Consider the following 27731-nt stretch of genomic DNA (forward strand, 5'->3'; position numbering starts at 1 on the left):
TCTATTTTTGCACATGGGTTACATTTTGCATTTCAGATTAAGGAAACATTCAAGGTAATTCCTGTATAACTAGGGATTTTATTCACACTTGTTAGTAATGTAATTTATTAGAACAGTCACAGGCATATAGGACAAGTATGCCATTTCCAAGGAAAACAATTTTCCCAAGCCAGACTTTAACAGTGAAATATAAAATGGAATAAGAATATCCCATATTTCAAACAAAATTAGTATCTGAGTATGCAAAAACATGAACAAGAAACGAATATTTTTTCTGAAAATGTTCCGAATGGTTTAAGTCAGGACTAGTTTCATGAACAGAGCATGAAAAATAATGATAAATTTTTAATTTTATTTTGTCTGTAGTACATTTACTTATGCTAAAATCTTCCATTTTGGTTGACTGTACTTTACATTTAGACGCAAGTTGATAAATCAGAGTGATTTTGTGTTTTAAAGCTTCAGATTCAGAAATAATACAACTCAAAAGCAAAAAGATTAAAACGACAAGAGAATATACTGCAAGCAAGCGAACGTGATAAATGACTTTTTGGGCTGAATTTCATGAATTCATAGATGGGGTGCAAAATTTTAATGCACTGTATATGAACTATTTTTCAAATGTATTACGATCACTGTTTTCCAACTTTACATAGACTTTAAGTATGTAATGTTGCGCGCTTCCAACCTGCACGCAACAATAGTGGTGACTGCTAAGAACTGGAAAGTAGACAAAGTCTTGAGAAGGGTTTAAATCCCTTTTTATTCAACTTTAGAAATTACAAATGCGTGCTCTTGACGCTCAGAAACTACGCCGACCCGGCGATAAAATAAAAATAAGAAACTAAAAAAAAGAATACTAACAAGTGACTAACTACGAGGCTCTCTATACGTAACTAACCTCACCGCGTTCTAAGATACCGCTGATAATTCAGCAAACTTCTGAATATTGCGTTGAAAGATTAACAATCTGCCGAGGCAAGCACACAGGCCGAAACGCGTGGTTCTTCAATTTCTAACTAGCCACCTCCACGCTCGTGAAGCAAGAAAAGCACACTTTCGAACTCGTTTCCCTTCTATTTAACTCAGATTACTTCCGCTGACAATTTGAATTCTTGCGCGTTCTACTAAAATTTACATACTCTTGCATTGGCAATTCCAGGACTAAATTTTTGCATTTCGTTTATAAATATAATACCAAAAGGACATAAGAGAACATTTGTTTCTTGAAAATGTCCATAATTTTACTCAACTGTTATTTCTTTCATAGCTTTGAAGTAACCTTTTAAACACATAGTTATCTTGTATTGACCAGACAGCCGTTGGTCTTGCCAATGTCTGAGTCACAAAGCTAGAGAATTTTAGTAATATTTTACCAGTGCGGAGAACTTCTTACGGCGTTTTTGATGAAAATTGACCGAATTTAGTAGTTTATTACTAACCTAGGAGCCTTTAACTATTTTTTTTATTCGAAAAAAACACACAGAAATTATCATCAAGATTTTCCATACAGATATATTGTACTACTTTTCATGCCATTACATTTCCAATGAAATTTGATTCATTGTCAGATAGTTAAATGTTTGTTATTTTTTAGCATACGAATGGAATTCGTGTCTCACATACGTTCATTACATATGATTTAACAAAATTTCAAACAAGGTGGAAGTTAAATGAATATTTCCTGAAATACTGTACATTTTATTCCGGAAAGTTTACATGAGTACCTTCATTTCGAAACCCCTAATGTTTCTTTTCCTGAATTCAAAGTAAATTTTGAGTGTAGAATTTTCAGTTTTGACAGAAGTTATTTGTAAGTGGCTGTGATGTGTTCGTGTTTTCATAAACCGTTTTTGTGAAACACCCTATTGGTAACCTTTAGAACAGTTTAAATATTATCATTTTTACCTTACTGCCACTGCAAATCATTGAATTTTCAAATATTTTCCTTTTTTATCGTTTAAAGTGCCTCGTAAAGTCTTGAGAACAAATTTTTACTAAATACTTATATCATTCGATTTAATAATTTTGTTACACGTTTGGAAGATTTAACTTCACTATCACGCTAAACCAGAAGTTAAGAAAAGAAATGTAATTGTTATCTTAGTATTCTATGGGGATAGATTAATTTTCTCTGGCATTGACGTATTCGTATGTAGATAATAGAGACTTTTAACTCAGCTCATACAGACTTGGAATATTTTCTCTAAGTCACCACGATGACAGAATTGCATTGTCATAGACTTTTTCTCGTGAAATATATTTCTTTCTTAAAAGTTTATATACTAATTTCTTTAGAAACATGTCTAAGAAAATACCTCATCTTCATAAGAAACATCAGATTTAATTTAAATTAATAATAAAATAAGAATCATTAATTTGTAAATATATTTCTCTTTGACTCAAAAGTTTCTTTATCATATTCGAAATGAACAATTAATTGTACATAACTAATATATTGTATTGATGAACCAGAGTTATATTTTACCTTACTGCATTATATTTCAAAGTGAATGTGTTTTATTGCATATTTTAATAAAATCTTAAAAGCTTAAATGAGTGTTTCATTACAAAATTTCTACTTTCTAACTTCATTCTACTGAAACGAAAACATTCATAACTTATTACGAAGAAAACGTTTTACATATTATACTTTTTGATTAATTTTCATACCACAGTATTATCTTTGAAAATTTGTTTCCTAATCCACTGCTAATATATTACTAATTTTCGCTCTTTCAATACACTTCGTACGTGATAAAAAAAACTCAGTTTAGAAACTTTTTTCCTTAACGCCTTGTATTGCATTGCTGAACCGGGGCCATGCTTTCATTTTTATTACATATCATGCGAATATTTTAAAAAAAAGCATATTTTTTCCTTCTGTTAGCACAATTTTAACCAGCATTTTACTATTACAGAGACTTCTTTAGTAAAATTTCAAGGGTTAAATTGATCGTTTCATTATTAATTTTGAAGATTCTGAATATATCCTATTTAAAAGTTCATAACCGATTAGCAAAATAATTTATATATGTACTTTGTTGTCCTCTTGGTTAATTTTTAAAGCGTTTTTCAACTATAACACTTGATTTCTAGCGAAGTATCGAAATGATTATTTACTTTCCACTTTTTCCAAAGAATTTCGTAGACACATATGTTCAGTACAGAATATTTTCCTAACTTAAAAATATTATTACAAAAATAGAAAAATATGCAAAATTTTCCTAAAAATTTATATATTTGTTTTTTAAAAACATGTACACGAATATCCACATTTAATTACTTAATGTGTACTTTCCTATATCAGAACTAAAATTTCGAACGAAAATTTTTTAAATAATGTCATATTCCATAAAATTTATGTCTTTGTGATGTCATCGTCTTTTCGCAAACGTTTTCAGAGTAGACGTTTAGACATTTCGAAACTGTTTTCTCTTTGCTATTGGAAACTATTTTATCTTTGCTGTTGGTATATGCCAATGAATTCTGGATACTTTTTTCTCTTGGTTTATCTTCAGCTTATATGAGTTATTTAAATACTTAAAAATATATTTGTAGATCTTTTATGTTGACACTTGTGATAGATTTTTTTTGGACGTTTTTGGAAAATGTATTTTATTCACGTGAATGAAACTGATGTTTTCTTAAAATTTTATTATTCAGAGTGTTAGTCAATTACGATAGAATGCCGGATTTGTTCTCTTTATTCAACATTCATATGAACTTCGGTATTCCAAATCCCTCACGCAAAATGTAATTTTTCTATCAGTAATAGGAAGACGAATGGAATAAATGCAGGTTATGCAGACATAAGATAAAAAATCTGGAAGTAAAAGACATTCTCCAGATCTAAACAATTCAGTAGAATGTGCAAGTATTCATCCTATTCGAAGCTTATTTTTTCAATTACATAGAATATAAAATGTAAATTTAATAAAAAGAGATATAATGAAGATCAAGTATTCTGCAAAATCTGGATGGTAATTATACAAAATTAGTTATAGAGCAGGTTTTCGTAAAAAGCGGATCCAACGAAGGAGACATGCCAGCAGTCTCCTGAAACTCTAAGTGGTCATTTGATCTTCGCTCTTACGTAGAATTTACAATTCTACTTAGCTTTTGTAAGAGCAAAGATCAGGTCCTCACTTAGAGCTTCAGAAGACTGCCGGCGTGTTTCCTCCGCTGGAGCCACTTTTTACGAAAACCTGCTTTATGACTAATTTTGTATAATTATAATCCAGATTTTGCAGAATACTTGATCTTCATTATATCTCTTTTTATTAAATTTACATTTTATATTCTATGTAATTGAAAAAATAAGCTTCGAATAGGATGAATATTTGCACATTCTACTGAATTGTTTAGATCTGGAGAATGTCTTTTACTTCCAGATTTTTTATCTTATGTCTGCATAACCTGCATTTATTCCATTCGTCTTCCTATTACTGATAGAAAAATTACATTTTGCGTGAGGGATTTGGAATACCGAAGTTCATATGAATGTTGAATAAAGAGAACAAATCCGGCATTCTATCGTAATTGACTAACACTCTGAATAATAAAATTTTAAGAAAACATCAGTTTCATTCACGTGAATAAAATACATTTTCCAAAAACGTCCAAAAAAAATCTATCACAAGTGTCAACATAAAAGATCTACAAATATATTTTTAAGTATTTAAATAACTCATATAAGCTGAAGATAAACCAAGAGAAAAAAGTATCCAGAATTCATTGGCATATACCAACAGCAAAGATAAAATAGTTTCCAATAGCAAAGAGAAAACAGTTTCGAAATGTCTAAACGTCTACTCTGAAAACGTTTGCGAAAAGACGATGACATCACAAAGACATAAATTTTATGGAATATGACATTATTTAAAAAATTTTCGTTCGAAATTTTAGTTCTGATATAGGAAAGTACACATTAAGTAATTAAATGTGGATATTCGTGTACATGTTTTTAAAAAACAAATATATAAATTTTTAGGAAAATTTTGCATATTTTTCTATTTTTGTAATAATATTTTTAAGTTAGGAAAATATTCTGTACTGAACATATGTGTCTACGAAATTCTTTGGAAAAAGTGGAAAGTAAATAATCATTTCGATACTTCGCTAGAAATCAAGTGTTATAGTTGAAAAACGCTTTAAAAATTAACCAAGAGGACAACAAAGTACATATATAAATTATTTTGCTAATCGGTTATGAACTTTTAAATAGGATATATTCAGAATCTTCAAAATTAATAATGAAACGATCAATTTAACCCTTGAAATTTTACTAAAGAAGTCTCTGTAATAGTAAAATGCTGGTTAAAATTGTGCTAACAGAAGGAAAAAATATGCTTTTTTTTAAAATATTCGCATGATATGTAATAAAAATGAAAGCATGGCCCCGGTTCAGCAATGCAATACAAGGCGTTAAGGAAAAAAGTTTCTAAACTGAGTTTTTTTTATCACGTACGAAGTGTATTGAAAGAGCGAAAATTAGTAATATATTAGCAGTGGATTAGGAAACAAATTTTCAAAGATAATACTGTGGTATGAAAATTAATCAAAAAGTATAATATGTAAAACGTTTTCTTCGTAATAAGTTATGAATGTTTTCGTTTCAGTAGAATGAAGTTAGAAAGTAGAAATTTTGTAATGAAACACTCATTTAAGCTTTTAAGATTTTATTAAAATATGCAATAAAACACATTCACTTTGAAATATAATGCAGTAAGGTAAAATATAACTCTGGTTCATCAATACAATATATTAGTTATGTACAATTAATTGTTCATTTCGAATATGATAAAGAAACTTTTGAGTCAAAGAGAAATATATTTACAAATTAATGATTCTTATTTTATTATTAATTTAAATTAAATCTGATGTTTCTTATGAAGATGAGGTATTTTCTTAGACATGTTTCTAAAGAAATTAGTATATAAACTTTTAAGAAAGAAATATATTTCACGAGAAAAAGTCTATGACAATGCAATTCTGTCATCGTGGTGACTTAGAGAAAATATTCCAAGTCTGTATGAGCTGAGTTAAAAGTCTCTATTATCTACATACGAATACGTCAATGCCAGAGAAAATTAATCTATCCCCATAGAATACTAAGATAACAATTACATTTCTTTTCTTAACTTCTGGTTTAGCGTGATAGTGAAGTTAAATCTTCCAAACGTGTAACAAAATTATTAAATCGAATGATATAAGTATTTAGTAAAAATTTGTTCTCAAGACTTTACGAGGCACTTTAAACGATAAAAAAGGAAAATATTTGAAAATTCAATGATTTGCAGTGGCAGTAAGGTAAAAATGGTAATATTTAAACTGTTCTAAAGGTTACCAATAGGGTGTTTCACAAAAAGGGTTTATGAAAACACGAACACATCACAGCCACTTACAAATAACTTCTGTCAAAACTGAAAATTCTACACTCAAAATTTACTTTGAATTCAGGAAAAGAAACATTAGGGGTTTCGAAATGAAGGTACTCATGTAAACTTTCCGGAATGAAATGTACAGTATTTCAGGAAATATTCATTTAACTTCCACCTTGTTTGAAATTTTGTTAAATCATATGTAATGAACGTATGTGAGACACGAATTCCATTCGTATGCTAAAAAATAACAAACATTTAACTATCTGACAATGAAACAAATTTCATTGGAAATGTAATGGCATGAAAAGTAGTACAATATATCTGTATGGAAAATCTTGATGATAATTTCTGTGTGTTTTTTTCGAATAAAAAAAAATAGTTAAAGGCTCCTAGGTTAGTAATAAACTACTAAATTCGGTCAATTTTCATCAAAAACGCCGTAAGAAGTTCTCCGCACTGGTAAAATATTACTAAAATTCTCTAGCTTTGTGACTCAGACATTGGCAAGACCAACGGCTGTCTGGTCAATACAAGATAACTATGTGTTTAAAAGGTTACTTCAAAGCTATGAAAGAAATAACAGTTGAGTAAAATTATGGACATTTTCAAGAAACAAATGTTCTCTTATGTCCTTTTGGTATTATATTTATAAACGAAATGCAAAAATTTAGTCCTGGAATTGCCAATGCAAGAGTATGTAAATTTTAGTAGAACGCGCAAGAATTCAAATTGTCAGCGGAAGTAATCTGAGTTAAATAGAAGGGAAACGAGTTCGAAAGTGTGCTTTTCTTGCTTCACGAGCGTGGAGGTGGCTAGTTAGAAATTGAAGAACCACGCGTTTCGGCCTGTGTGCTTGCCTCGGCAGATTGTTAATCTTTCAACGCAATATTCAGAAGTTTGCTGAATTATCAGCGGTATCTTAGAACGCGGTGAGGTTAGTTACGTATAGAGAGCCTCGTAGTTAGTCACTTGTTAGTATTCTTTTTTTTAGTTTCTTATTTTTATTTTATCGCCGGGTCGGCGTAGTTTCTGAGCGTCAAGAGCACGCATTTGTAATTTCTAAAGTTGAATAAAAAGGGATTTAAACCCTTCTCAAGACTTTGTCTACTTTCCAGTTCTTAGCAGTCACCACTATTGTTGCGTGCAGGTTGGAAGCGCGCAACATTACATACTTAAAGTCTATGTAAAGTTGGAAAACAGTGATCGTAATACATTTGAAAAATAGTTCATATACAGTGCATTAAAATTTTGCACCCCATCTATGAATTCATGAAATTCAGCCCAAAAAGTCATTTATCACGTTCGCTTGCTTGCAGTATATTCTCTTGTCGTTTTAATCTTTTTGCTTTTGAGTTGTATTATTTCTGAATCTGAAGCTTTAAAACACAAAATCACTCTGATTTATCAACTTGCGTCTAAATGTAAAGTACAGTCAACCAAAATGGAAGATTTTAGCATAAGTAAATGTACTACAGACAAAATAAAATTAAAAATTTATCATTATTTTTCATGCTCTGTTCATGAAACTAGTCCTGACTTAAACCATTCGGAACATTTTCAGAAAAAATATTCGTTTCTTGTTCATGTTTTTGCATACTCAGATACTAATTTTGTTTGAAATATGGGATATTCTTATTCCATTTAATATTTCACTGTTAAAGTCTGGCTTGGGAAAATTGTTTTCCTTGGAAATGGCATACTTGTCCTATATGCCTGTGATTGTTCTAATAAATTACATTACTAACAAGTGTGAATAAAATCCCTAGTTATACAGGAATTACCTTGAATGTTTCCTTAATCTGAAATGCAAAATGTAACCCATGTGCAAAAATAGAGCAAGTTTATCTTAAAAAAGTTCTCCACGAGAATACATCTTTTTCTCGGTCCTTACATGCTTTTCTGTATTTATCACTCAAATTTATTGTGTACCTTTCTTTCATCTAATTTGTGAAGTATTCGTCTTTGAATACTAACATTTGAATTTGTTTAACTGATTTTAAAGTACATGTATATTTTGGTCAATGCGTGGGGGAAATGAGGAACTGTGGCCCTGAGTGTTCTAAGCATTCCGCACTGTATTTTTCTTAAGAGTACAGCTCAGTTAAAAGAGAAATGTGTTTCGTACTTTGTGAAAATTTTAGTTACTTATTATGTGTCATGCTCATGATAAATAAAGATGTTATGCATTTGCGCAGGACTGCGTGGCTCCAATGTTTAATTAAAATAATGCTTTTCAAAAAAGTGTGGTCTTTCTTATGACATATTAGAAATGCGTTAAAATTTTTAAAGTTGGTGACTATAGTAGATCATTATATGGACTTTGTGTCATTATTACTTATTTTGTATAATTATTTGTGTGTAATTTTATTTATTATCTATGAAAAGTTAAATGTCAAAAAAGCTGTAAAAGTTCATAAGTAAGCAATGTCAGTTTGAAATTTCTATCTCAAAATTATTTGTGTTAGGTCTTTTATGTTAATTACTATGTTAGATCATAATTTGAACTCAACTCAATATTTCGTGTAATGTATCATAACTATGTAGGAGTCATTTGTCAGGTATGATAAATTAAATTTCGTTCTCAAAAGGCTGTAAGAGTTCAGTGCTAAATAAATTATTGACAATGGGAAATATGGGTATATTTCAGTTAAAATACAATGAATACGTTAAAAATATTCCAAGTTAAAAAATTTGTATATTCCAAATTGGGAAAAAGGCGATAAAGTTTCATTTCCATGGCTGAATATTAATGCCATGTGTATTATAGACTTTAAGTTCTTCACAAAATGTGACTATAATTCAAATTTAAAATAATTCATTACAATGTGGATATTCTTCTCTGTAGTTAAAATATAATTCAATCTTCTGTACCTTGTTAAGAGAGTTAGGCTGTGATAAGTTCAAATAGAGTAGTGTTTATAAAGTTCTGCGGTAAATGGTGGAATCATATTAAGAATCCGAGTGACGTTTTCACATGAAGGAAAAATCAAGGTTCAGTGTATGTTTCGTGATTTAAGTAGGATGTGTGCAAGAAAATACAAGATATTTTTCGTAAAATATTTCAAAGAGTTAGCAAAATTTGTGTTAGTAGTATAAATGAATCTTACTGAATAAAAGGGAGTGTTCTGAATATATATGTATAAATGTCTGTAGAGTAAAATAAGAAGAAATGAAGTACTATTGGTATGTATCTAAGCTTAACTGGGTAGAAATGCTCCATGCATTGGTTTGAGTTGGCTTCATACCATGAAAATTTATTGCTCCTTGTAAGATTTGTTTTAAAGTTAGTAAGTCTTACAATAAAGAAACATGTGTAAGTCTGTATTTATTATGGGAAAAAGGAATCAGAAATACAGCATAAATATGTTTTATAAGTTAAATATAAGGATAAATGTGTAAATGGAAAGTGTAAAAATTACATTTGTCAGACATAGTTTGGTGAATCCTTTAAATAAAAGTAAGACGTGTAAAAGGGAATCAAGAAAGTTTTGTATAGTTGGCCAAAAAAGTTAATACAGTCATTAATAGTTAGTACAATGCATTAGAAGGAAAAGTTCTGAGTATCTCCAACTTAGTAGTAAAAAAGTAAGAAATGTAGTATTCCAGTTAAACTATATAGAAAGAGCATTGTGTATATTGGCTTAATGTTACAGAAAATATTATCTAGTGAAGTTATATGCATGTAAATTCCAGCTTAAAATTTCAAAGACACAGAAATGTAGGTAAGTTTACTTTTGGAGAAATGGAAATGTAACATCGTATTGTATTTAAAACAAGGGGAAAAAGTTAAGGGTAAAATAAAAATGTAACAAAAAAAAAAAAAAACATTTGTGTAAACAAAAAAACTCAAAAAATTAAAATTATGAAACTAAATATTACTTTTGTAAAAAAAATTAAGTTTAAAATGTAGTAACAACTTTTTTTTAAATAAAAAGCGGAAAGGAAAATTAAATTTCGAAAAATAAATATTTCTTTTGTAAAACCAAAAAAAAGTTTAAACAAAAAATTAAAGTAAAGTAAAGTAAAAATACGAAAAGGAATAAATTTTGGGAAAAAAAAAAACTTTTGCAAAATAAAAAAGTGAAAAAGAAAAATTCAATTCGTAAATAAAAATATTACTTTTGTAAAACCAAAAAGAAAGTTAAACAAAAAATTAAAATAAAGTAAAAATGCAAAAAGGAAAAAATTTTGGAAAAAAAAAAAAAAAAAAAAAAAAAAACTTTTGCAAAATAAAAAAGTGAAAAGGAAAAATTCAATTTGTAAAAATAAATATTACTTTTGTAAAACCAAAAAGAAAATTAAATATAAAAAAAAATAAACTTTGCAAGATAAAAAGTAAAAAGAAAATTTAAATTCACTTTTGCTGAAGTTAAAAATAAAATTTATGTTTGGGAAAGGGAAAAAAATAAAATAAAAATTAATAAATTAACTAATAACTTAAAAAAGTAAGAATGAGATGAAAATTGAAAACAATTAAAAATATCTTAATAATAAAAAAAATTAAACCGTGGGAAAATCTTACATTTAAAACAGCAATGAATAAAGTAATGATTAAGAAGCCAAAAGAAATCCTAGCCGTCGTGTAAAAACAAATGTGTGACGCGGTTTTCATGTCAAAGCGCATGCGCAGACTTTCAGCCTTATGTCATCAATGGTGCAAAAACTCAAAGGAACAAAGAGAGTTTCAAATAAGAAGTACGATAAGAGGACAGGGTAGCCGAGCGGTAAAGCGCTAGACTCCCATCCCAGAGATAGCGAGTTCGAATCCCAGCGGTGGAGTTACTTTTAAAATTCAGGGAAAATAATATTAATTTCCACAAAAATTCATTAAAGGTAATAAGTAAAATAATGATGTACTAAATAGTTAATAATTAAAAAGTTAAAATTAATCAAATAACAAAATAATATTAATCATATGTCAAATAATTAAAAATAATAAATTAAAAGTGATGTCATTCCAAACACGTAGTTCAAGAGTTCGTTGCCATAAAGCCTAAAATATATATTCAATGCCACAAAAAATAAAAACTTTGAAAAGATCGTTGCCACAGAATCAAAACGAAACTTTGATGATGTCATTCCGTCTACGTCATTCCTTCCATCTACGTCATTTCCGGTTGTCACGTGATTCAAGATGGCGGCGACCACGCCCCTTTTCTGTGACGTCACTTCCGTAGCGCGGTTACCTGCGGTTACTACTTTTGTTGTTTGTCCTGCAGTTCCAATTTGTATTTTTAGGATTCATATCTCCTGCGATGATAGTAGGATAACCCAACCTTGCAATATAATCTAAATCCTGCGTATTGAGCGAGTTTCCGGGTGGCTTATAAATCGAAACTATGAGATATTCTACTCCTTTGCTATTTAGAATACACGCACAAGCTTCTATGCTGTTAATAATGGGTAATGCGAATTTGCAGCATTTTAGGTATCTTTTGGCAGCTACGGCGGTACCTCCACCACGGTTATGTATTCGGTCGCTTCTAAACACATCGAAGTTTGCGATCTTTAGGGAGTCAGTCGTCCTGAGATGAGTATCATAAAAAAGAACGATATCTAAGCTATGCCTGTTAATGTAGTCTTTAATTTCAGTTACTTGACTTTTTATGCCATTACAGTTAAAGAACATAAATTTTGCATAGTTAATATGCCTACTGTTACCTGCTAAGTTGTTTTGGATGTGATTATACATGATTGTTCATATCAAACATCTTAATGGCCTCAAGAGCCACGCTTAACTTATTCATCTGGTCATCTGCTTCTTTAAATTGCAGGTACAGAGAGTATAAATTTTTAATAAATTTATTAAAACCTTCAATATCGTTTTCGTCATTAATTTGAGAGGTTTTTTCTCCTGGATTGGGTTTATTTCTAGTTATCTTCGGGGCGGCGGCGGCCGAGTACGTTTTGGAGTCGGTGCCTTTTTCTGATTGGCTCTCAGTAGAGCGAGTATAATTTTTCGCTTTTTCAGTCATGGCGCTGGGTAGGATTTTCTTATTTTCAAAGTGTTTGGGAGAATGTTCCATATTTCCAGGCCTCTTGCGGCAATCAAGACTACACGCTGCGTGCGAACCGTTACAAAGGACACACAGGGCTGCACGTTCTATTTCATTTTTATATGGGCATTCGAACGTTTTATGCGATTCAGTACAGAGTACACATAGCGGTTCGTTGTGACCAGCCTTCTGGGTATGCCCGTACCTTTGGCAATTGAAACATGGCGTTGGTCCGGGTCTACCTTTGTAAGATTTTATAGTAACCTTCATATCACATAAGTATTTAACTTGCCATATTTTCTTACCTTCGTCATTACGGGGGGTTACAAAAAAAACCGGCAGCTGTATAGCAATACCGTCTCTCATTCTAGTGATGGGTTTGACTTTAATTATCGCTATTTTTTGAGCTTCTAACTCTTCTTTAATTTCGACAGCCTCGTAATCCGTGGTGAGTCCTTTTATGACCAATCTGTTACATTTATCTGAGTTTAACAAAAAGGTGTGATACGGAATTTCCTCCTTTTCTAATTTATCCTGCACCTTTTTATAATCGTCGGTGGAGCTTAGTTTAAGAACCACATTTCGCCTTCTTTTTTGGATTCAAATTTTTCAATTTTTAATTTATCTTTTAATTCTTTCCTAAAATCCTTCCAGTTAATGGTTTTAGTGATAACTAGCGGGGGAATATTCCCAGCATACAGTCTGGGTTGAATGAAGGGATTTGGGTTAGGGGTAACCTTTTCTTCTTCCAGGATATTGTCCTCTTCCATTCTTTTGCCATCTACTTATGACTTATGACTTACTTTTTTCTGGTCATTAACTACTAAAGAGTTTTTGCCAGTAGATCGCATTAAAGTGCACTAGGCAAAGATATTTTCAAATAAATGGTACTAGGGAAGTACCAACACCCGTGGGCGAAGAAAATTCAGCTGCGTGAGCAGGCATATCTTAACCCTTTAACTGCTTAAGACGTGTTTAAACGTTTTTGGAATTTCTTTAAAAATGCTTAAGACGTCTTTACACGAATTGCAAATCGCACGAAAAATGCTTAAGACGTGTATACACGAAGCCCGAATTTCGCGAAGATTGCTTAAGACGTGTTTAGACGACGCGATCTGGTCTTCCTTCCCCTACCTTTCTGCAGACGGCTGTCAGTTGACACAAAGCTCTTAATAGGGTGTGAAGTCTCTTTGAAAAGAGCACTTTAGGAAAAAGTCCTTAGAGTGAAGTATCTTTGTCAGACAGCAGGTATGTATTATCTGTGTGCCGACTAAAAGTTTGCGAAAGAAGATAAATTGTTTTACAATTGTTTGCCTTGTGGTACTTTATACAAATGAAAGTCAAACAGGATCCGACGTTGTTATAGTACATTGCCGAATTTTAGTAGAAACAAGAAAAAATAAGAATTGTAACGGAGGACGCTTTTATGCCTATATGTTACAGAATCAAATATTTTATTTTTGTATTGAAAAATGATTACAATTTCTGATTCGTCAGGAAAAAATATAAAATGTTGCAACCAGCTTTCTTGTTTGCCTTCGTATTTCAAATGCGCGTTATTATAATGGTATATTCTTCTTTTTACATTCTTAACTCTTTCGCTTCGAAGTCGCCCCAAGCGCCCGAGCATTCAGACATCGGCTGGACGCCCGAAACGCCTGAATAATTTCCTACCCAGTGCTTTCCCCCATCACGTTACTGCATTACTCATTGCTTTCAGGTGTTGTTAAATCACATGTCAATCATTCTTTTGAAGCTACTAAAAGTAGCTTCCTTGTTTCCTTTGTTCCTTCCTTTCCTTTGTTTACTGTCAGTGTTTAGCTTTTGATGCCCGAAGTTGAAATCCCGTCCCAAGGGGTAATTTCACACAGTGTCAAAGCGTCGAAGAAAGAAGTTCTCGCTTTACTTAAGTAAGGCTATTGTTAGCACTCTAGTATTCAACTTGTCATGGGGGAAGGGAAAGCATTCCAGGAGAAATTCTTAGATACGGGCGTTTTCGATGTTAGAGGAATTGAGATTTTGCCCTCTCTCGATGCGAAATAGTTAAATGTTAAAACTGTGCTTTCAACATGCCTGAGTTTTGTACTCGTATGTGAGTTTTGTACTCTATGCTCCGTAGAAATGGCGAACTGACATATAAAAATTATATGAATGTTGAAAGGAAGCTATTCTACTCAAAACTTCAACTAAATGGAATAAATGAATACGACGAAGGAATTTCTAGAAATATTTGTTTTAAAAATTTTATTATTAAGATTTTATATCCAAAATGTTTTGAAATCTAAAGAAAAAATATGTAATCCTTGAAACATTTTTGGAAAGAAATCTATCGATATAAAATCTCTTAAAATTAATGGAGTGTAAATTAATTAAAACAGTTAGTGTACGGAAGGGTTAGATATACTTCGCACAAAAAATTACAGTCAGAAGATGAATTATTTCAAGATATGAATTAATTACATTAAAAGAATTTAAAATAAATTAACATCTGTCCAAATGTCAATGCTAACAGCAATAGCACGAATGAAAGTTATTCTTTAAATTCTGAACTTAATTCATCCGTCGGTACGCAATGATTGTGTCTTTGCGATTACTTTTCTTATAGATACTACAAAAGGCCGCCAACGAAGTAGCGGTAAAATCGTTGAATACTAATAGTTTGAAGCGGATTCAAATCCTGACGAATGGATTGCCTGCATACCAGTTTTAGCGAATTTTTGCTGCCCATGTTTAATGTGAATATGAGCCAATTTTAGTTAGCAAATTTAGTGCCTTGACTACGAGTCCTCGCTCGGGTTGTGTTTGGTTTGGCTTGTTAGATTATTAAGCACGTGAAGGCGATCTGTCTAAGGGAAGGTATGCTTTCGTGACAGATTTTCTAAGGGAAACAATCTCGCACTACAAAAAGTTAAAACCATAAAAACGCCCATGCAAACAGCTTGTTCACGGTGCCCATGCAATCAGCTTGTTGTGTTTGAATGCAGGTCAAACTACCAGTATGTTAAGAGAAGCGATTTCAAGCATGTTTAATTATTTTATTTAGTTTGTCATAAGCTAAATAAAATAATTAAACATTCTTGAAATCTCTTCACTTTACTGAAATGGCAATAACTTCGAATTATACTATGCTACCACTTTTCCTCTAATATGAAATTTTGAACTTTTCCGTTATCGGACAGCCCACCAGCGACTGAGCGGAGTCTAACGGAACAACTGGTGGTTCTGTCCGGGGTTCGAATCCCGGCAAACGGGGTGGTTGCCAGGATGATATTCTTAGTTTTCCATATGTGTAACATGTATGCAAGCCAATTTCCGTTAGGCAGTCCTCGAACGAAGGCATCCTTCACCTTAGGCAAATAACCATCGAGTACTTTGCCATAATCAAATAAACCTTTATCAATAACATGCTTCAAATATTTTTATGTTGAAAAGTTTATACGCCAAAGTTGGCCCCGTTGAATGAAGTATGTTGTTTATTTTTTCTGTCTTTTTATAACAACAATGTTCTTGTTTTCAGAATCTGAATTATCAATAAAATTCTTTTAATAATATGCGATTCTATTTTGTTTTTTTCTTTAATGAAAAATTAATTTAAGCCACAAAACTCTTACATTTAGAAAAATTTTCGATTTTCGAAACGAGTTGCTGTCAAAAGCGCATCTTCTTGTTGCTGCATATATTTATTTAAAGCAAACTGCTTGGCGCGTGTGCTTTTATATTTGAAAAGATTCAGAGAATTTTCCACAAGGAAATAAAGTTATTAATTTTACTGAATTTTGTGGATTCTTTGTGTTTTGAGGTAAAAGTCAAACCATCAGATATGTGACAACCTTAAAATAAGGATATATATAATCAGGATTTTGCGGCCAGACATTCCCAGCGAAATACAATACAAGAATTATCTATGTAGAATTAATGTATATTCCGTTTAGTATTTTAATTTATCAGTGTTATTACACATCAGTTTATCAGTGTAAGTTATATCGAGTTTTAGTTGTGTTCGATATAAGAATTTTATTTGGTTTATATAACTCCGATTCGTTTAATAATATTATATTTATTAAATACTATTTATTAGGTTTCCAAATCTGTCAAACCCAATCAATGGCCTCCTGGCTAAGATATCTGATTATTGCTATTTCGACTCGTATTCGAACCCAAACAAACGAACTGGTTGAATTTTGTGATTTCCTCTATGTGTAACATGAACATGAGGACGTTTTACTTAGAAAGTCGTCCATGGAGACATTCATTGCCTTTGGCTGATAGATCTCGTTTCCTTTGCCATACTCAAAAAATCTAAAAATTTTTCAAAAACACTAACAGATGCATATAACAAAATAATATTAAATAAATGCATATAAGAAAATAAATAAAGTAAATGCATATAAAAAAACTGAAGTAAATGTATGTAACGAAAAAAAAAAAAATGAGGTAAAAACAAATTGTCAATAATTTTTCAATACAGTAGTTTTTAAATTGCTTGTTTTCAAATTTTATTTCATTTTTATGTATGTACTAATATACAGTGTGTGTGTGCGAAAGTTTGCTTGTTCGGTATATCCATATATATTAATTAAATAAATCTGATTTGAAAATGCATGCACTAACGCGCTATTCTCGTAATTTGAAAAACACTAAAGTATTGTCTGAGAAAAATATTTATAAAGAAAATTAAATTTCGTCTCCTTACTCGGTGCTGTGTAAAAAATTTAAATAAGCTTATTAATTTTTTCTTCTTTATTAAAAACAAATTAGTTTCTTTTCATCTATATATGAAAAATATCAAAATCTTGCTGTCAGAATGGAAATTCTTAAAAATGTAAAACTCGTTTTTTTCGAACAAAAGTTTCTGAGAAATTTCTCTAGGTCAGCAGGTAGTAACAGGACCACTGACTGCTTTGTTTGAAAAACCCGATGAAGTGGATGATTTTACCCCCAAAAGGTTTTCTTTAACAAAGCAGATGCGGTCCAAATGGCTTTGCTGAGAAGCGTTCGTATTTGAATAGCTTGAAGCTTGAAAGCTTGAGTTGGAAGATGTTCCCGAAGTCAGACAGCAATAAAATTTGTTATAGATATTTCTCTCTCTCTCTCTCTGTGAGTTCTTGAAATCTTGGAATGGGTGAAAGTTTATTTTGTTTTACATATATAAGGAAACTGCATGTAAAGCAAAATAATTCAAGGCACCCATTGTATGTTAATCATTGTACGTCCCCTCAGCTCTTCGGTTGTGTATTAAGAAAAGAAATTCCTATACTGCTTTTGCATTACTTGTATAGTGAAAGATTTGAAAAAAATAGCTTCATATGAAAAGTTTTTCTCCGATGAAGGAATACAGCTGAAACATGTTTCTGTCTTCAAGTATATCCACAAACATGAAATATTATTGTACTCTTTCGTATTCTAGTGAATTTTTATATTACTTCGTGGTAAATTTTTTTATTCTTAAATTTCTCTCTCTCTTTTCTTATAATACACAAGTACTCTTTCAAATATAGCTGACCTATGAACCTAAATTTTTATACTGTAAAATTTTATATAAAAATTAGCCGTAATCATTAAACACAGCTTTGTGTATATTATATTCTTGAATACATGCCTGCAATTAATACTAAGAATACTAGTGATAAAATTCGTGATATAATTAATAATGAAAATACTGTTTAAGCTAAAAAACGATTTGAATCTTTTTTTCATTATAGGGTAACATGAGCCAAACAATTTTCGTTAGAAATATAAAATTATGCTAACTTGACACATCAGATAGAAGATATTTTATCGTCATCATCGGCTATGATAAAAGATTTATACGCTTAAGATTTTGGATTATGATAAAGCACACAGGACCTATTTGTCTAAGGGAAAGGAAGTCTTCAGGGTAGATTTTTTTTGTGGGAAATAAACTGTTAATTCACAATCAATTGTACTTATGAAAAACCCCTAAGCTTCCCATGCAGCCACTAGAATTCACCGGTGCTCAGCTATCTTACCTCTTGGAGTCTAGTTGGCTTTCTGAACTTACGCAATATCTATCTGAATTTGAATATTTGCATAAAAAACGAGCAAAATAAAATGACACATTGTAAATAGTACATTTTACTGAAATCAAAATTACTTTGAAAAAGGAAAATTAATTGTAAGGAATAAGATGGATGCATTTAATTAAAAGGCGGGCAATAACAGCGCTGATCATATGTTTCGTATAGGAAATCATTTTCTTCGTGTTATCGTATAACGGAAAATATCCACAGATTATATTTTACAGTTTTTAAAAAGTCATGGGTTATCTGCTTTAAGAGAATACCTTCGTGGGCAATTTTCTAAATAAAATTAGCTTGAATTCACGTTACGCATCGGGAAAATCATAAAGACCACAAGCAGCTAAACTGTTCGGTTGCCAACAACAAACTATTAACATCCAGCAATCTTATTCACTCAACTATAGTGAACTTAAACTAATGTTTGTATATTATTAGTATTATTAAAATAACGAAAATATTTATTCTAATAAAAATTTTTGTTTGAATATCCTCCCTAGTAAGGTATTTCCTTTGGTTGGAGATTTGTCAACAATAAATGCTATGTTCAAACAAGACATTTATTTAGAGCATAATAATGCTTCAAAAATGTATGCTGGGATCCCTATAAAAAATATCGCCGGAAAATATATCTCCGAAAAAATATTGAATTATTCATATTCTTATAATTAATTATTAAATAATTAATAACTTTAATAATTACTAAATGAAATGATTATTTTTACTTTACCAAATGTACAGCAACACTCTTTCTTTACAAAAATACCATATTGAATAAATTATATTGTAAGCTAATAAGTAACAACATTGCTTTGTTTAATTAAGATACAATAACAAGCCGAACAAACATTAAATTGGAAGTCAAACAACAAAAATCAGCGTTATATTTTCAAATTTTCACAATCTAATTTTCATTATATCTTATCTCGTTCATTTCCGCTTTTGCAGCTGAAGATGATGGTTCGATAAAACCATCGAAACTAGTCCTGTGAAAATTTGAAAATATAACGCTGATTTTTGTTCTTTGACTTCCAAATTAATTGCTTTGTTTGTTATTAATATGTCTCATCTTTCCTATTTCAGATAAAATTTACTAGTGTTTCTTGGACAGGAAAGCAAGAATTTTTAATTTGAATCAATAAATTTATGATACACAGAAAACGGTTTCAAGTTATAATTCCCTTTCTGAATATCTTGAATGCATAGGAAAAAGTAAAATGCAAATTTAATATTAATATTATCACCCTTAAAAAACACCCAAATGTTTCGCTTATTACTCTCTTAAAACTACGTAATAATTAAGGAGAAAAGAAATTATTTAAAATAATTATTAGTTGCAAGCAGTTGAAGAATATAGGAAAATGCTGAAAGTTTTAAAGATTTTTAATTAATGACAAAAATACAGAAAATCGGAAATAATACGAAATGTTTCAGCAATATCTCAGAAGGAATGAAAGTTGCACCAGATATTTGTCAGAATATAATTTTAGTGACAGCAGTTTAATCAGTCTGCATTGAAATTCCGGTGATAATCAGTGACATACAGATTTAGGTTACTTAGGTTAAAAGTGCGTAATAATTTAAAATATAACCGGGTAAATTTTAAAACCAATTTATTTGAAAACTAGCAGCTTCGCTGCGATTCATCGTCTGGCTTTTAAATGTATCGGAAAAATGGCTAAAGGGAACTCCAAACGTTAAATTTAAAAACAGCGTAGGATTTTACTCTGCAGAACAACTTCATAAAAAAAGTTATTACGTATAACAAAATTACAATGAAATAAGCAATATCCCTAATTACAAATATTAATTATCCTAATAAATAAATTAACCAAATTCCCTTTGCAAAATCTTAAGAACTCAAATGGTTTAAAGGAGGTTAAGAACTTTGTTTCCTAAAAAAATCAGTCAAAACTTTTCAATATCTTAAAAACAGTGAAATGAGCAATAAATAGAATAAAGAAATGCAAAAAACAAAAAATTCTGAAAAGCAAAGTATAATTAATGATATTTTATCTTATGTTTTCAAGGGAAAAAATTACAATGAAATAAGCTATGTCTCTTAATAAAAATATTAATTATCCTAATTAAAAAATTAACCAGCTTTCCGTAGAAGAACAAAAATCATGCAAAATTTTCAATATCTTATAAACAGGGAAATGAGCAAAAAATAACATAAAAGCAACTCAAAAAACATAAAATTCCGCGCAGAATTTTACTCCACAGAACAACTTTATCAAAAAAAATCAATAAAAATATATTATATTTATATAAAAATGAAAATGAAATATACCAATCTCTTAAAAACAGTGACACAAGAAATACGACGAAAAATTGTTACCAAACCCATATTTCTAAAAGAATGAAACTATTCAAAATGATGCGATTTCATCAAAAATCTATCAACAACAATAAGAAAGGAAAATTGTTGCCAAAATCACATTTTTAAAGATGTGAGATGTGAGAAGTGTACTCGGAAGCTTCATTTAAGAAACCTTTTAAAAATACAAAATATTATCATTTTTCCAAAATTCTTTTTGTAAAAGCATTCGCAAGGATGAAAGATTAACGTGTCCAAAAATCAAAAAAAAAATAAACTGTACATTTTTAAAAATAAACTTTTTTAGAAAAAATCCCATTGAAAAAGTGTTAAGCTCCCTTTGTTAAATAAGTTCGTATTTAATCGATTTATTGAAACACGAAATTTATTTTTAGTTCGTAAAATAGCTAAGTGCCTACGTTTCATGACGATGTAAAAATGGAGTGTGTAGAGTAAAATCTTGCTTCCCTATAGCCCATTATGTTTTAAAATGACACGATTTCGTCACAAAACATGAAATAAAAAAAATTCGAATTCGAAAAAATCGCTTCGAAGTGTACTGGCTCTTGTACCTATGTACCAAATTTCGTAGCCGTGGGTCTATTAGCTTACGCGCAGCGCGAACGAAAGGCACACACACAGACAGGCTCTTTCTTTTATTATATGTAGAGAAGATATGTAGAGATAAGATTTTTTAAGGGAAGGAAACTTTTAAGTTTCGCAGCTGTACCCTGATCCTTAAGACGGTCATCACGGAGAGTCTAGCCTTTTGCAATTCTCTTGAGAGCTCACATCTACCGAACAATATCTAGTGTAATCAATCTCACTTAGCGGAATCATTGAAGTAAAATTCTGGGAGGGATGGGAAATAACTAAAGAACTGCTTGACAATTTTCAGAGTTTTAGGGTTATTTTCGCGACATTTTACGGGAAGTTCGGTCCAAAACTAGCGACAGTTTTAAAGGGATTCGCAGAAAATCACTCGACAGGCTAAGGGTCAAAAGGAAGGAAACTAATGTTTTGTATGATCCGTGGACAGTTCTTTACACTTCATTATTGGATTATTGCACATTCTTTCTGAAAAGAAAAGGCTCTCATTTTTGTTAATATATTTTTTTCATTCTGATATTTTAGAAGAATAATTTTAAGAATATCATCCATACATAGCAACAAATTCACAAAACTGATCGTCGGATAGAATAGCGCCCCTCTGTCTAAATTTCGAATTAGTGATAATGATGAAGAGGCTGTTGATTGTGCTAATAACAGACTCTTGCAGTCATCACAATCAAGATTTTCTTCAGCTGCACGTGTTAAATATCCAGCTACATAACTCTAACTAGTGGCTCTCATACTAGCTACTGGACAACCTAAAATAAAACAAAAATATTATATGCATTACTCCATCCTCAAAATGGAAACAAAGCAAAATATGTTATTATTTTAATACGATGCTTGTTTATAAAATACTTTATAGGAAGTTCATTGTTATATTTACAAGTAAGAACAAGGGGACTTAAATATGACCAGGACAGTTTTTGTCAGTGTTGACAAGAGTATGTGGAAAACATCTGTCACCCCGACAAACGCCTCATTGTGTAAATGTGGTAATTCATGAGGAACAGCGTATTACTATCAAAGAACTTGTGTCGATGCTTTCAGTGAGTTTTGGTAGTGTAGAAGCCATTGAGGAAAAGCATCTGCAGTATGAGAAGATGTATGTCTGATGGATTCTAAATATGTTGACAGATGAGAACAAAGCATGCACATGCAACCACCAGCCAATTGCAAAACGTCTATGAAAATGCTTCCGTAAGAATAGCAAACATAGAGTGTTTCTGAAGACGGATATGTTGAAGGATAACGTTCCGGTTTTTCATCTTTCTTATAATATTCCTAACCTCCATCGGAGATGTACACTGGTGTGCAAAAATTAAGGACGAAGTCGAAAAATTAGCATATCAGCTGAACGAAGAGACAGAGCGGACAGAAAGACCAATCAGGAGATTAAGTAAGGTGATGTACGGTAGCACATGCGCAGATATGCAGATAGACGTAATGGGGGAGTGTCTGAGTAGTATAAAGCATGTTGTCGGTGTAAGATCAGTATTTCTGGCAAAGAGATTGCACGCCATATAGCAGTTAAAATCACACCGAGTTGCTGCCTCAGCGAGAAATGACTAATAATCAATCTGTTAGACGACATCTGGATACTTTTACCCGAGGTCGAATCATTGGGAAGTTGGAGGAAGGCCGCAGTGTGACAAGTGTGGCTGCAGAGTACGGAATTGCTCACAGCATCGTTTCACGACTTTGGAGACAATTTCAAACTACAGGAACAGCTATCCGGGGGTTTAGTAGACGTCGTCCACGAGGAACCACACTCGCAGATGACCGGTATATTGCCTTACAGGCCAGAAGATACAGGCGGCAGACAGCGGGAGAAATCGCTAGACACACGACACAGGCGACTGGACGACCGATATCGCGTTTTACCGTGGCCGGAAGACTGCACGGTGGTGGTCTGTTTGCACGACACCCTGTACGGTGTGCACCTCTAACGCCCGTGGCGCAATGCCCATCGGAGAAGGCGTTGTCTGTGGTGCCGGGAACACCGGAATTGGAGAGACAATGAATGGGGACGAGTACTCTTTACAGATGAGAGCAGATTCAGTCTGAGTAGCGATTCTCATCGCATACTCATCTGGAGAGAGCGGAGAAGTCGCAATCATCCCTCGAACATCATTGAAAGGGACAGGTATGGAGGTTGCGGTGTTCTCGTTTGGGAAGGCATCATGCTTGGTAGTCGTACAGACCTTCACATCTTCGAGGCAGGTTCAGTCAACGGAACCCGTTATTGCAACGAGATTCTTCTTCCATATGTGCGTCTTTTTAGAGGCGCTATGGGTCCGCAGTTCCTTTTCATTGACGACAATGCACCATGTCATCGCACAGTAGCTGCCGAACAGCTCTTAGAGAGTGAGGATATTGAACGTATGGATTGGCCGGCACGATCTCCGGATCTCAATCCCATCGAGCATGTATGGAATTTTCTAGGCAGACGCTTGGCAGCTCGTACCTTACCACCAATGACGATTCCGGAGCTTCGATTGGCGCTGCAAGACGAATGGGCAGCAATGCCTCAACAACTCATTGACCCCCTCATTCTCAGCATGGTCAGACTCTGTGAAACCTGCCTAGCAGTCAGGGGAGATCATATTCCCTATTAAAGACCGGATGTTTCTTGCTGGACACCCATCACAGGGATGTTTCGGCTTTCAGTCGCATTGCGCTCCATGCTACTTTTTCAATAATTTTGTAAATATACGTAAATACTTGAAAGTTATGTAAAAGTAGAATTTAGTCTAGAAGCATAAAATTTTAGATGCTAAAAGTAAATGCTTAAAAGCAATGAATTCGAATTTAAGTATTAAACTGTAGATAAAGTCATGCTTTAGAGCGAAAGCCTGCATGTCTAAAGATGAATGAGGGGGAAGTTAGAATGAATGTGTTTTGTAGGTTTCTCCACCTACACTTAAATTCTAAGAATGTTAAAGTAGCTCATCGAGTTGTAGAATGTCGAGTAAGGTGTGTCTATTTCGTCGTTGAATTCTAACAAATCATTGTGGTTAGGGGAAGTGTTGCAATACTAAAACACGAATATTCCCGTTTGACACCACACATGGTGGAGAGCCAGGGTAAAGTTAAATTCATGATTGAATACTTGAATGAATGTGAATTAAGCAGTAACTAAGGAAAATAAATCGTTCAAAAACAAAACTTATTCAGTGGCAAAAAAGTGTAAATTATAATGTATTTAGAAAGATACTGATACTTATTCCTTCCAGATGCTGGAACGAAGAGAACAGATTGATTGCCGAAGTCCAGGAAAGGTTGCTGTAAGAAGAGAGAATTAAATAAGTATCTACAGAAATTTATTCTACCTTTCGTGAGATAACAGATTTTTTTATGTAAACGAGGCTCTTAAAATTTAGTTTAGAATTGTGGAAACTTTTCAACAGGTCGTTTCTAGGACCTGCTTCCAGGTTTACCAAATTCTGGCAGCGGCAAATGTAGGGTTTATATTTATTTTAATTAACATTTATTTTAAGTTTAAACTATCTTTCCTGTCAAGCCTTACTTTCCCCTGGAATTGCGAATGCCAGAGTATGTAAATTTTAATAGAACGCGCAAGGATTCAAATTGTCAGCGGAATAAATCTGAGTTAAATAGAAAGGAAACGAGTTCGAAAGTGTGCTTTTCTTGCTTCACGAGCGTGGAGGTGGCTAGTTAGAAATTGAAGAACCACGCGTTTCGGCCTGTGTGCTTGCCTCGGCAGTTTGCTAATCTTTCAACGTAATATTCAAAAGTTTGCTGAATTATCAGCGGTATCTTAAAACGCAGTGAGGTTAGTTACGTTTAGAGAGCCTAGTAGTTAGTCACTTGTTACTATTCTTTTCTTAGTTTCTTATTTTTATTTTACCGCCGGGTCGGCGTAGTTTGTGAGCGTCAAGAGCACGCATTTGTAATTTCTAAAGTTGAATAAAAAGGGATTTAAACCCTTCTCAAGACTTTGTCTACTTTCCAGTTCTGAGCAGTCACTACTATTGTTGCGTGCAGGTTGGAAGCGCGCAACATTACATTCTAATTTTAAAATCTTTTAATAGTAGCGTTTTCATCGAGGTATTATGCTATAAGTTTTCTGACAACAATTTTTTTACATTATTTTTTAGACTTAAATTAATATTGATTCAGATAATGTGAAGAACATTACATATAGGTGTGATATGTTTAAATTAGTCCTCAGTGTTTTCTACTATATACTATTAACACTTTATCTACATGTATCCCATGTTTCATCATGAAAGCATTCTCTTTTCACACTGGTATTCAATTCCTATATCGCTTTCCTTTAAATAACCAGGATCCTGAATTTTACTAGAGTTATTAGGTCTGCCGAAGTCTCGCAGCATTCATTATAATTCGAAACATATTTTACCTTTTCAGTATCAGCAAATTTTATCTTCAATAAAATCGACTAATTAGATTAATGCTTTAAACGTTACAATTTATTGTTAAAATTTATTTAAAAAATTTTAATTAAATTAATTTAATTAATTTATTGTTAAAGTTTATTGTTAATTCTGAAAATGGTCATTACATTCGGTTTTAGGCAACACACGCATTCTATCAGAAAATGCTACAGTTTGAGCAGCATTGTGACAAGAAAGTACTTGTTACAATGTTAGTAGCGTATATGTATGTAAGAAAAATCAAGAATATGTAAAAGATTAAATTAGCAGCAAAAATTAATTCCCTTCTGTATTATAAAAATAGTAACCTGTATTTGCACTGCGTCATTTCGAGAAAAATATATGTCATTTGACGCTTACATAATTCTGGTGATGTAAATGGAGCTAAAACTCTGCAGCTGATAATAATTTTAGAGAAGTATTAACTATCCAATCAAAATGCATTGAGAACCAAAACTAATTCTGTCATACACAGTTTGAATTAAGATGTCAACCTGAACATAACGCACTTGCTTTACCCTTCCAACACGAGCGCTATGCACAAAGTTTACGACAAATTCGGTTTTTAATGCACACTTCTCGCATATCACAGCTGAGACGTCTGAATGCCATTTCTATTCCTCCTCTCAACCCTTCCCCACATCATACAATGTGACAACTGGAAGTTATATGAGTTTATTTTTTTTAACTGTGCTTTTGCGCTACGTGGCAGCTTCTTCGTAAAAGTTACGACACGCGCATGGTCGTAGGTGAAAATTCGGAAAGTATTTTTTCCTCAAATATTTTGTAATTTTGTTCTATTAATTGATGTGTATTATTTAAATTTGTATAAATTTGACTCTATAATTTTTATACCAGTTTTTCACGGCAAAAAAATATGTGCAACCAGCTGATTTTGCTCGCATTCTTCAAGAATTATTTGATGAAGAAAAAGAAGACAAGGAAACCTTTGGATGCCAGAATAATAGCGATCTGTGTGAGGTAAATATCAAGATAAATAATATCAGCAGTAAATCTGAACATTATATTTCAGATGATGATAGTAATAATGATATAGAAAAATGGAAGGATGATGATATATTCTTAGTAAAGATAAATCTTCTAAGTGGCAAAATCAGAAGTATACAAACTGCTCAAAGACGAATATTGTGAGCATTAACCTGGCCTACAACACCACGCTAAGGATATAAAGGATGAAACAGGAACATTTTTTAAAATAGTTGATATAAATATGCTTCATGAAATTTTGGAATGTCAAATAAATATACAAGTTTACTAAAAGGTAAAATACTCAAGAGATAGAGGCTGCACTGAGTGGAAATGATGGCCTACTTTGGATTGTTATATATCATAGGAATAAAAAAAGGACACCATGCAAATGCGAAAGAATTGTTCTCAAGTGATGGCACTGGAATTGAAATAACGAGAGCTGTGGTGAGCTACAAGAGATTTTAATTTCTGACAAGTTATCTTCGATTCGATGATAAACAACAGGACAGATGAACATTAAAATTAACTTGGATTTTAAAATATAGTTATTAAATAATAAAGTTTTAAATTTCTATAATAAAATACATCATTTCTTTTCCACCTGACTAATATAAGCGTTTAAAAATAATTTACTATCATTTAAATGTGACATCATTTGTAGTTTACAATAACAAAGTTAATATATTATGTTTTAACAAATTTATTACCAACATTCACTCATTTCTGTCATTTTTCGTGCCAAAAATGGTATAGTAACAGTTGTAAAAAATACGACGTGTGCGTGCTCGTGTAAAATTGTCAAGCGCGCGTGCTGGGAGGTTAAACGCTTTGGCCTAGCCAGACTGCTGCTTCCTTCTTGGTGCAAAGTTATCAAAAATGTAAGCTTTTTTTTGGAGTAGGCACAATTAATGTGCCAACTTGTTTGGGGCCTCAACATGTTTGCTGAAGTAACTGTACAAAATATGTAA

This window comes from Stegodyphus dumicola, chromosome 11 (genome assembly GCF_044657685.1).
Source record: "Stegodyphus dumicola isolate Sdum_Otavi_A_Nest chromosome 11, ASM4465768v1".
In the NCBI taxonomy this organism is placed as follows: domain Eukaryota; kingdom Metazoa; phylum Arthropoda; class Arachnida; order Araneae; family Eresidae; genus Stegodyphus; species Stegodyphus dumicola.